General features: G+C 37.9%; 1 long non-coding RNA gene across 1 annotated transcript; it reads left to right on the forward strand.

Annotated features, from left to right (window-relative positions):
- The first annotated feature begins 9,866 nt into the window (after window positions 1-9,866).
- Window positions 9,867-10,724, forward strand: LOC135221468 (uncharacterized). The gene is made up of 2 exons (XR_010315971.1): window positions 9,867-9,927; window positions 10,112-10,724. It is a non-coding gene; the product is annotated as an uncharacterized LOC135221468 (long non-coding RNA).
- The last annotated feature ends 1,776 nt before the right edge of the window (window positions 10,725-12,500 follow it).

Below are 12,500 nucleotides of genomic sequence, written 5' to 3' on the forward strand. Positions count from 1 at the left end.
TGTTGTCTACCAAATACTGTAAGTGAATGTTATGAAGCCAGAACCAAACCGGTTGACTCACGATTCGTGACTTCCTCAGAGTGGATGTGGAATTATGGGACAATTGCCAATAAAATTTTAACCTGTTACGTCCAGAAATATTGCTGGCGAATATTCAGGTCTTGCTCGGAAAAAAATATTCAGACACTAGCTACTTAATTAGCCTTTCCTGACAGTCTGAAGAGAGAGAGAGAGAGAGAGAGAGAGAGAGAGAGAGAGAGACTTATACAAATTATATATACATTATATATATATATAATATATATATTATATATATATATATGTATATATATATGTGTGTGTGTGTGTATTATATATATATATATATATATAGATATATTATCTAATATATATGTATATATATATGTGTGTGTGTGTGTATATATATATATATATATATATATATATATATATATATATACATATATATATATATATATATATATATATATATATATATATATGTGTGCGTGTGAGTGTGTGTGTGTGTGTGTGTATGTGTGTGTGTGTGTGTGTTGAGAGCATGAAAAACATCATCAATCAAAATAACCTGGGAAATCCCCCAAGGTGTTCTGACGATTCACGTACTACATTCTGCGACTCAAATATCTAAATATATATTTTTATTATTCCGTTATTTTTTCAGCTTTAATTGTCAGTATAGAAGAGGAGTTTTTTTCTTTTCCTTTTTTTTTTGAGGGTCCGTTGCAAAGAATGCTCCTGTCCAAGGTTCTTCCTGTTGCACCCAGGAGATTTGATATGTTTATAAACATCCGAGTAAAATGATTAGGCGCCTTTCTCAGAACTCGAGTAATGGGGAGACCCAGAATCTAACTGCAGCTGAAACTCTTAGCTCTTCGGAAATGCGTCATTTCTGAACCTGAAACGATTCTTTTTTCTCTCTCCACTGAAATCATCCATCCAGTCAGGTCTAAACTACGCCATAAAGCTAGAAGGATAATATTACAGGCCTCACGAAGCCTGCGTCCCGTTGCGTCTTTTTTTCATGTTAAGGGATAGACCTTGGTTTCTGGAAGTAGATGGGGGAAAAAGTTCTTCCGACACCGTTCTTAACAATTAACCTATTTCTCACCTGGATTTCTGGCATTCAACAAGCACCGAACCTGAGAGAATGATACTGCAAAACTGTTTAAATTTTGCATTCATTTTTAACTGAATACTGTTCACAACAATAATGATTGTGACTAGGAATTTATCATTATTATTGTTATTATTACTTTATTCGTTTTGATGACTTCTATTGTTTTTTTTATATAATTCTGAAGAATGATAAATACAGAAATAAAAAAATAAGTATCTATTAAGCTCAAAGTATCTCTTTTCAAGAATGACTCAACCTAGAAATTCTGAGTCATTGTTATAAGTCCAATTCACTCCGTCCCGTAATGATGGATTTTAATCAAATTACTGCAATAGAAATTCATACTAATGGGTCTATCAGAATATTATCAAGACCTTATTGCTATTTACGAGAATTTCAAAGGTATTACAGGAGTCATTAGAAGATTTACGTTAGAGTATAAAGAAAAGAAGTGGCGTTCGGGATATATTGCTGAGTAATCTCGATTTTGAAGTTTGACATTATTGCCTTGAGATCAAGGTATACTGGGATTTTTTTTTTTCGGTTCTTTTTGTTTTGTCGGTGGCAAGGTAATCAGCAAAATCCTTAAATATTCTCAACGTTTGTTCGTTTATATATAAAATTCAGGATCCGAAATATGTTTAGTGCTTTTGTTCTTTCTTGTCGAATGAAATTATTTTCATTTAAGGAGTTAGAGATGCAATTTAACAGAATTTCTCATCTTTGAAGTGTCAGAAGAGTAGAACGTGGTCAATGCAGCAGAGGCTAATCGAGCTGGGATTTTCCAGTGAAATTGTGACCTGATGGTGTAAATTAGACTTAAGGTAAATTTTGACACAGGCCTCATCTGTGAACCTTTCATTAAAAGACTAGACTAACGGTTTTTGGATCATGCTCTGAGCACTGAATTTGTGTAAAGAAGATAAATATATAAATACTGGCATCTGGCAATAAATTATAAGATGAAAGTTACAGAAATCATGGAGAGAGAGAGAGAGAGAGAGAGAGAGAGAGAGAGAGAGAGAGAGAGAGAGAGAGAATTCTGAAGCTTGACAGGAACGGGAAGGGCCACCGAAATGAGTATTCCGGGAAATTATTCTCTCAACGAGAGATTCCTCCACATGGGTGTAAACAAGAGCTGGTCATCTTTGATTTGATACGTGGTGTATCTCTAGTATTACAAGTTTCCTTGAAGCACAGTCGACCAATTAAAATTCTTTTTTTTAGCGTAACTGTTAAATAACCTTTGAAGTTATTGTCTTCAGTTGATTCGCCTCTTCCTCATTCCTGTCTTGAGCCATCTCTCACCTGATCTGGTTTGAGTTCAAGAGACCGAGAGAAGAACCCAGACGAACCGGGCGGGTGTGTGTGGTATTCCGAGTGGAGATGAGCCAGTTGTGTCCATCGTGTTTTTGTAAAAGGTTTCTTCGGTTTATCATTCTGAAGTCAAGTTGGGGGCGGTTTTCTTGGAAACTCGGTACCTTTTTCGTTATTATTTTCATCACCCCCTAAAACGAAGCATTTTTCCCCATCGGAGAGCCTGCGTAAGGGTTGGCAAATGCTGAAAACAATGATTATCAACAATTGCCATCAAATCAATGTACCTTATGATACCTGAAAACGGATCTTAAACTACTTACGGAGTCATTTTCAATATAGAGGCTCCCGTACAGCTAGTGAGTGATGAGGTACGCATTTAAACATTGTGGCAATGGATCTGAGACCAGGCTTTTCCTTGAGTGGAACCTTGGGCAGCTTTTAACATGAGTAAATTAAATTGGTGGGTTTCAGATTTAAACTGCTTTTTGTGGGGATGATGCAGTTCTTGTTATAGATGAAGCAGCGCTCTGCAGTTGATCAGTAATGGGACCAGTTATCGATGAAAGCTCCATTCCAGCAAACTGAAACTCCATTGATTAGCCTATCTTGTATCTTACTCCCACTGAAAGGAGTACTGTGTGTAGAAATTATTCTAAATATTTTTGACAATCTTTGTATTATCTTTGATTTCGAGCTGTCTTTTTCACAGCACTCGAAAACATATCAAACTCTTCCCGGAAAAGATGGTTTCATAAGCCTTGTATGGTCGTAAAGATGGTCTCGGCGAATTCGCAGGCTTCGGATCTTTCGCTCTGCCATCAGCAGTTTGTTCTTCATCCTGCCTAGTTGTCAGTAGCTTCCCGGAATCTTTGTTTGTTGAATAAAATTATTATAGACAGTCATTTCAATAGAGAACGTCCGACGTTGCCTTGAGTACCTGCATCTCTCTAGTTACTGTACGATACTAGTTTTGTTTAGTCATCAATCCTCTTCTGTACAGGAGCGACGATGTCTCTTCCCTGCTAAACTGTGGAATGGTTACTCCTGGTAGTGTAAAGCTGTTGATGGCTGGAAGGTCAAAAACCCGTGTAATGTTATTTCAACGAGCAGTGTCAGTTAGCAGTAATTGTGTAGTCTTAAATGTTAGGTTCTATCAGTGTGTTTACCCACCTAATTATCTTATATAAATTTCCATGTCTATTTTGCAATACGCGTCAATATTTTAACTCGGTTAATCCCGTTTTAGCTTCCAAATAACGTCAGCGCAGAGCAAATGCGAGGAGAATATATTTTCTTCTGAATGACTATTTCTTTATTCCAACAGTTTTTCCAAAGTCTGACCCAAAGCACCGTAACTGAGCGACGCATTTTATCCTTCAGAAAATTGCATCATTTTCTTATACTCCGGTGCCCTTATTACCGCCTGGCGTCACTCCTGACCCCTGCGGTTTTGGCTGAATCGTTCGGCAAGGCGCCTTTCGTCACGTTCTTTGCCTGGGGGAATGACTCTTTTACATAAATTAAGGCTCACAGTCCTTGATGAATTTAGTGAAACATACTTTTTTCGTGTATTTATAAGTTACGACAATCTCAGATTCACTCAACATTTAGCCCAAACTTAGAATCTGTTAACAAAGTAACGGTGGATAATTTGTATTAGTGGGTAGGTTCTAAGGTGTAAGGATAAGTCGACATATTTGTAGGGGCACTTAGTTTGTTCGGGTCTTGGGCACCTCCCCGTTATGTCCAACTTTACATCCGGCACTGGTGCCGATGGCATTTAGTAAACTCCCTTCACTAGTAGCGATAATCTTATTTTGAAAGGGGAAATCAAGCAAACTGTTTTATCGTCTCATACAGGCTTTTTATAAGTAATATTTTTCACCTGGTAATTTGTGGCATTTTTATCTTTATTCAAGCGAAAAAATTCTCGGCTCCTTTTCAAAACAAATGTATCTATTCGAGGGTTTTCATACTTGGCTGTTTAAAGAAAATGTGATCCTAATCTGTGACGGCAACCGTATTCTTATTCCGCGAGAAATCCCTTACTTGGACGATGGAAAGCACCTACGTTACGAATTACAGAAAACTCCTCGTTGGTAATTACAACAAAGAAGTGTAGGGGAACTTACTCACTTTGATTATCGGCATTCGCAGTCTAACTCTTCCATTTTTGCTTCATATGGTTTTTTCAATCATTTTTCTTATTGATTTGTATGCAGAGGAAATTTGTCAGCAAGTATCACTACATTTTTTGGAAGGTGAGTCGACAGTTTGCAATGTACCCACTACGTCACTCAGTTCGCCTTACAATTATCTTCTTCTTCTTCTTCTTCGTCTTCTTCTTCTACGAAATTCACTATTTCAGTTAGTGACAAAACTCCTCTAACGCCCCACCGCTGTTGCTACAACTGCTAAAAAGCTGAATAAAGAACTATTGAAACGACGGCTACAAAATTACCAGTTATTTATGAAGAGATAACCCAAATAGCCCAACTAAATGTCGGCACCCGGAGGAAAAGTTTTTCAATAACGAAGGAGGCAGTGACTAAGAGATCCGTCGATAGGTGAATGAAGAGCAGCCAGGCCGATCAGATTGGTTGATTGCCGGATTCAAGAGTAAAAGAAAGATTCAGGAAGATCTTTCAGACAGACCTTAACAGAGAACCTTTGGAGTTCACTGACGTCACAGAGCAGTGAACCTCCAAAGATGAAGTCGGGATGCTAATGAATGAATCTGAAATCGCCAAATTTATCCTAACATGAAAAGTCTCCTCGTGTGTGAGATAAATTTATCTACATAGTATTTTAGTCACGAAAAAAAGGGAGGCAGTTGCTGGCCAGAAGAAAAAGACCTGATCCGACCTCCAGCTTACGCAAGGAGCGTGCTAAAATCTACAGTCAAATAGCGCGTTGTTTCACCAACGGAAATAAAGATAAATACGCTCTATTTTATTAGGAATAATTTATTCTTCACATCTTCATTCTAAGATATAAATCATAAATATCCTATCCCAAAATTCCTGTATCTTGTAACTCAACGCGAAACTCCTTTTTTAGACCCTTTTAGGCTTTTCCATAGTGATTTCCTAACCCCCCAACAAGAACAACAACAAAGTAGTTTGTAGGCTTACTCGCCGAGTAAGCGAAAATTTCAGAAACTCTTATTACATTTAAACACAATAACCGTATCCAAATTATATTGCTACTATTACTTTCTTTCTCCAAAGGCAGGTGAACTATTGCATATCACGTCACACAGACTTTAAAATGAAACCTGACTGACATAATTATAGATAAAAGGTTTGTCCTGCGGATGACTGAAGAGAGGGAAGGGTTCATATTCGTGAGGGAATTTCCCCGTCCAGGAAGCGTGAAATGAGGCCTGGAAATGGAAAGATTCAAAACCTGACAAGAAGGACACTCAAGTCAGTTTCGGCCGTGTTACCTTTCAGGTAACTAAAATGAGATCGAACATTGTTGCTTGAGTTGATTTTAAGCTTTAATTTTCGTTAATAAGTGATTATAAGCATACTGTGCAACACATTTTCTCGCTTGCATAAACTGATTATTGTTGCAATTATTACTCAAAGACTTTGTTCGTGTTCATAATCCGGCGATCGGTGAATGAAGAGCAGCCAGGACGATCAGATTGGTTGATTGTCGGATTCAAGAGTAAAAGAAAGATTCAGGAAGTTCTTTCACTATATCTCTTACAGAATATCAGAATATCAAGAATTGAAATTAATTCAATCAACTACGGCAGTATTCCCTTTTCCGTTCGTTCAATAAATCAAGATTGATAATGTACCAAGCAAAAAAGAGTAGTACATTTTATGGTCCTTGTGCCTGCCGGTCAGTGACTGTTAGGCCCACCGTGGGAAGTTCATTCAGGGAAAAAGAAAAAGAGAGACTGGCCCTTTCTAGAATCAAAACAGCTTCAGACTACCATCTATTTTTGGATATGAACCTACAGCCGTGGTCCTCTGATTCACCATCTTATTACCATCAACATCATCATTGCCAGTGTAGTGAGGGTCGGCGCTTTCCAGTTTCCCAAGAACTTTGACACAACGCTAAACGACCGGCTGGAAGGAGCGCACCTTCGTTGGACTCGGCTCAAGGCCTAAAATCCTGTGTACGAGACAAAGCGTTTGCCATGGCAATCCATTTAAAGCATGTCGAAAACCGGCTCTCTCTCTCTCTCTCTCTCTCTCTCTCTTCTCTTCTTCTTCTTCTTCTTCTTCTTCTTCTTCTTCTTCTTCTTCTTCTCTTCTTCTCTTCTCTTCTCTTCTCTTGATCCATTTCAAAGTATTCTTCAAGAAAAAAGGATCAGAAAATATGACTAGATTATTATTTTCATTCATATATGGAAAAAGGCCACAAGGGCCATTGACCTGAAATTCATGCTACCAAAGAACATGGTATTCATTAGAAAGAAGTAACAGAAGGTAATGAGAAATACCGAAAAAAGAGATTTCTTATTAAAAAAGAACAAATGAATTGATAATTAACTACATACAGATGTAAGTAAAGGTTTAGAATGCAAGGAGTATAGCATTCTAAACCTGTTAAAATAAAACTTATAAAGAGTCAACAAACAAGAGATTATCCGTCGATGATACAAGTCACAACTGCTAATTTTAGGAAACGGAAACCGACCACCACGAAGCATTCTATCTAAAAGAGATCAATTTTTGGCAGAGGCAGATATCCACACCCAAGAACAAAATTCTAGCCAAGGAAAGGTTTGTAAGACAATGCGAACGAAAAAATTCATTCTATGCGAGAACTAGTTACCTCACGAGTAAATCAAAACTCATCTGCTTATTTATTATTGGTTATTTTTTTTTTCAAACAACTCATCTATTCTTTCTGTTACTTCTTTGAAATGAGCACCAGATTCTTTGGAAGCTCGAATTTCAAGTCAATGCTCATGTGGGCTTGTTCCATATGAATAGGGTTGATGTATTGACGAACAATAATAATAATAATAATAACAAAAATAATAATATTAGATACCCTAATCCAGACTGTAAGGATTGTACCTAGGGACATCAGGATGGAGTTTGGAATAGAAAAATGTACCGTGATCAACATACAAAAAGGCAAAGTGACAAGGACTGAAGGGATGAAACTACCAGATGGGAATAACATCAAACACAGATGAGACAGGATACAAATACCTGGGAATAATAGAAGTGGATATATAAAACACAAAGAGACGAAGGACATGATCAGGAAAGAATATATGCATAGACTTAAGGCGATACTCAAATCCAAACTCAACGCCGGAAATATGATTCTTCTTCTTCTTCTTCTTCTTCTTAGCTTTAACCCATTTTCATGGGGTCTCCGTTGTGAATGAGTCGTCTCCATCGATTTCTGTCCTGTGCATCGTTCTCGTTAATACTTTTCCATAACATATCTTCCCCTATATAATCACGCCATCTCTTTCTTGGTCTTCCCTTCTTCCTACTACCCGCACTTCCATTTCCATCGTATGTCTTCCAACATGTTCCTGTCTTCATAACAGATGTCCATACCATCGAAGCCTTCCATCCTGTATTTTCTTTAATATTTCAACAATTTTTGTCGATCCTCTTATATACTCATTTCTAATCTTATCTTCCCTTCTTACTCCCGACATCCATCTCAACATTCTCATTTTTGCTACATCCATCTTCTTCTCTTCTGTTTTCCTCTTACTTGCTGTTTATGTTCCATATAACATTGCTGGTCTGACCACCGCCTTATGAAACTTTCCCGGAAATATGATGAAAGCCATAAACACAGGGGCAGTACCAGTTATCAGATGCAGCGCAGGAGTAGTGGAATGGACAAAAGCTGAACTTCGCAGCATAGACAAGAAAACTAGTAAAGACAAGAAAATAAATAAAGCACTACACCCAAGAGCAAATACAAACTATACATAACGGGAAAGGAATGAGAAAGAGGACTACTAAGCATAGAGGACTGCGTCACAATCAAGAGCAGAGTACTGGGGCAATATCTGAAAATCAGTGAAGACGATAGGAAACGATCAGGCAAAGATTCTCTGGGACTATGGTATCGGAACAGATAGGGTGATACGTTCCAGTATACCAGGCATGACGCTGATTGACAAAATCAAGAGAAAAGTATCATTCACTGATGTGGCAATACCATGGGACACCAGATTAGATGAGAAAAAAGCGAAAAATTGATAAGTATTACGACATGAAAACAGAAAGAAGAATGATATGGGATGTGCCAGCGAAAAATGTTCCCTTAATCATAGGAAAACTAGGCACCATCCTAAGATCCCTGAAAGGGAACCTGGAAAAATTAGATGTTGAAGTAGTCCCAGGACTCATGCAGTAGAGTATGCTGCTTAGAAACAAGAGCACATACTGAGTGATGGACGGGATTCTTAAAGAGGCAGAAAGAAAGCAACCCGGAATCCCACACTATATAAGTCACACAGTCGAATAGGATGACTGTTACTGGCTATGCCTATCTTAAAGGTGTTATGTCGTGATAGCTAAAGTAGTGAATGTATGAAAATGAGAACCTTGGTTTTCTGTATATAGTAAATTTGTATTCTGTCGTGTCTCTAATTATTAAAACATCAATAAAAGGAATTTTGTTGTCTGTTTCCTATTTAACTTTAAATTTGATACTGGGCAATAGTGCGTTTAATTTTGAAAGGAATTAATTTAAATTGCCCCATCAATTATCCCAAAATGTTATAATATCATCTACATATCTCATCCTTAGCATGGCTTTGGGTTTTATTGCATTTATTACAGTAGTTTTAAAGTATTCCATGTATAGATTGGTTAAAACAGGACTTAAAGGACTATCCATACTGCACCCATTCGGGTAGTATGGGTAGCCCAGAAAAAATAATAATGCATACAGCTTTTCATTCACAAAACTAAACTAGTGGGATCCATGGCACAATTAGGTTGGGTTCACGAGGAAGGATGGTGCGGGGGGGGGGGGGTTTGGGGGGGGGGGGGGGGGGGGGGAAGAATGATGAATATACATTACATAAGTAATATGAGCTTAAAAGAATATTTCAATTAAGTTATTGAAATACACTGAAAGCGTGATAATTTTCTGTGTCCCTACGACCCATGAAAATTGATCCCTCAACCCGACATTGGGTTGTGAGCCATAGTTTAAAAAACCATATATATATATATATATATATATATATATATATATATATATATATAGTATATATCTATATATATATATATATAGCGGAAAGCCTAAGTAAAACAGACATGAAAAGTGAAAAAAATTACTGTAAATGTCACACTAATCATTGTTTTTGACTCATGATGACGTGGTTGTTTGTCTCATGAACTTCGAATTCCGTCTGAAAGACGTTTGACCTTCTTCAGTCAGTATATAAGGGGATCCCTGAGTTCCTTTCAATACAGTCGGCTCTCAAGCACTGCACGATGATATCCAAAGTAAGAGAGAGACAGAGATAGAGAGAGAGAGACAGAGATAGAGAGAGAGAGACAGAGACAGAGACAAAGACAGAGACAGAGAGAGAGAGAGTCAGCCTAAAAAGTCATTTAAGTTAATTTGAAAAATATTTTCTTTTTGAAGGGATTGCTAAACAGGTATTTTACAAGTTTTAATTTTTTTCAGATGATTACTGCCACTTTAGCCTTGGTCCTTTTCGGGGTAGTAGCAGCGGGTCCTGTTGCTGAACCCGAACCCGAAGCTGATCCTGGATTCCACCGAGGATTTGGTGGAGGATTTGGAGGATTTGGTGGAGGATTTGGAGGCCATGGATTCGGATACGGAGGCTACCGAGGAAAGAGGAGCAGTAGCTGAACCCGAAGCTGAGGCCTGGATTTATTCACCGAGGATTTGGTGGAGGATTTGGAGGATTTGGTGGAGGATTTGGAGGCCACGGATTCGGATACGGAGGCTACCGAGGAAAGAGGAGCCCAGTAGCTGAACCCGAAGCTGAGCCTGGATTTATTCACCGAGGATTTGGTGGAGGATTTGGAGGATTTGGTGGAGGATTCGGAGGCCACGGATTCGGATACGGAGGCTACCGAGGAAAGAGGAGCCCAGTAGCTGAACCCGAAGCTGAGCCCGGATTTATTCACAGGGGATTCGGTGGAGGATTTGGAGGATTTGGTGGAGGAATTGGTGGATATGGTGGCCGATATTATGGTTAAGGCAAAACTGTCAAGATCAGACATATGTTTTGGCTATAAATATAAGTGAATAAAGACCTTTTTTGAAACAATATTCCTCTTTTTTTTTACCCATACTGAACAAATGTAATCTGAATTCTGATAAAAAAAATATATGGCATCACAATGACCTGATCTTCTTAAAGCCAACATCGGAATTGATGCAATCTTTTCTATAACTATAATGAATTTATCTTATCATTTATTTAGTGTCATTGCTTTTTGCATTATGTATTACACAGATTTTACTTTAAATTTTTTAATCATATCATCTATTTCATCATCTTTAATTAACAACATGTATTATTACAATATTTTTATTGATTTTATTGATCTATTGAATCTTTGGAGAAAAGAACAGCGCTGAACCTCTTTCATAAAGAGTCACAAAACAAGATGAACAGTAATGTTTATGAAAAAGTCATAAAAAAACCTCTGCTTCTCTCTCTCTCTCTCATTCTATGCGAGAACTAGTTACCTCACGAGTAAAATCAAAACTCATATGCTTATTTATTTATTTTTTTTTTATTCAAACAACTCATCTATTCTTTCTGTTACTTCTTTGAAATGAGCACCAGATTCTTTGGAAGCTCGAATTTCAAGTCAATGCTCATGTGGGCTGAAGGGATGAAACTACCAAATAGGAATAACAACAAACACAGATGAGACAGGATACAAATACCTGGGAATAATAGAAGTGGATATATAAAACACAAAGAGACGAAGGACATGATCAGGAAAGAATATATGCAGAGACTTAAGGCGATACTCAAGTCCAAACTCAACTCCGGAAATATTCTTCTTCTTCTTCTTCTTCTTCTTCTTCTTCTTCTTTCATCTTTAACCCATTTTCATGGGGTCGCCGTTGTGAATGAGTCGTCTCCATCCATTTCTGTCCTGAGCATCGTTCTCGTTAATACTTTTCCATAACATATCTTCCCCTATATAATCACGCCATCTCTTTCTTGGTCTTCCCTTCTTCCTTCTACCAGCACTTCCATTTCCATCGTATGTCTTCCAACATGATGTTCCTATCTTCGTAACAGATGTCCATACCATCGAAGCCTTCCCCTCTGTATTTTCTTTAATATTTCAACAACCTTTGTCGATCCTCTTATATACTCATTTCTAATCCTATCTTCCCTTCTTACTCCCAACATCTATCCCAACACTCTCATTTATGCTACATCCATCTTCTTCTCCTCTGTTTTCCTCTTACTTGCTGTTTCTGTTGCATATAACATTGCTGGTCTGACCACCGCCCTATGAAACTTTCCCGGAAATATGATGAAAGCCATAAACACAGGGGCAGTACCAGTTATCAGATGAAGCGCAGGAGTAGTGGAATGGACAAAAGCTGAACTCCGCAGCATAGAGCAGAAAACTAGGAAAGACAAGAAGATAAATAAAGCACTACACCCAAGAGCAAATACAAACTATACATAATACGAAAGTAAGGAGGAAGAGGACTACTAAGCATAGAGGACTGCGTCACAATCAAGAGCAGAGTACTGGGGCAATATCTGAAAATCAGTGAAGACGATAGGAAACGATCAGGCAAAGATTCTCTGGGACTATGGTATCAGAACAGATAGGGTGATACGTTCCAGTATACCGGGCATGACGTTGATTGACAAAATCAAGAGGAAAGTATCATTCACTGATGTGGCAATACCATGGGACACCAGATTAGATGAGATAAAAGCGAAAAATTGATAAGTATGAAGACATGAAAACAGAAAGAAGAATGATATGGGATGGGCCAGCGAAAATGTCCCCTTAATCATAGGAAAACTGGGCACAATCCTAAGATCCCTGAAAGAGAACCT

The sequence above is a fragment of the Macrobrachium nipponense genome, chromosome 2 (assembly GCF_015104395.2).
Source record: "Macrobrachium nipponense isolate FS-2020 chromosome 2, ASM1510439v2, whole genome shotgun sequence".
NCBI classification, from domain to species: Eukaryota; Metazoa; Arthropoda; class Malacostraca; order Decapoda; family Palaemonidae; genus Macrobrachium; species Macrobrachium nipponense.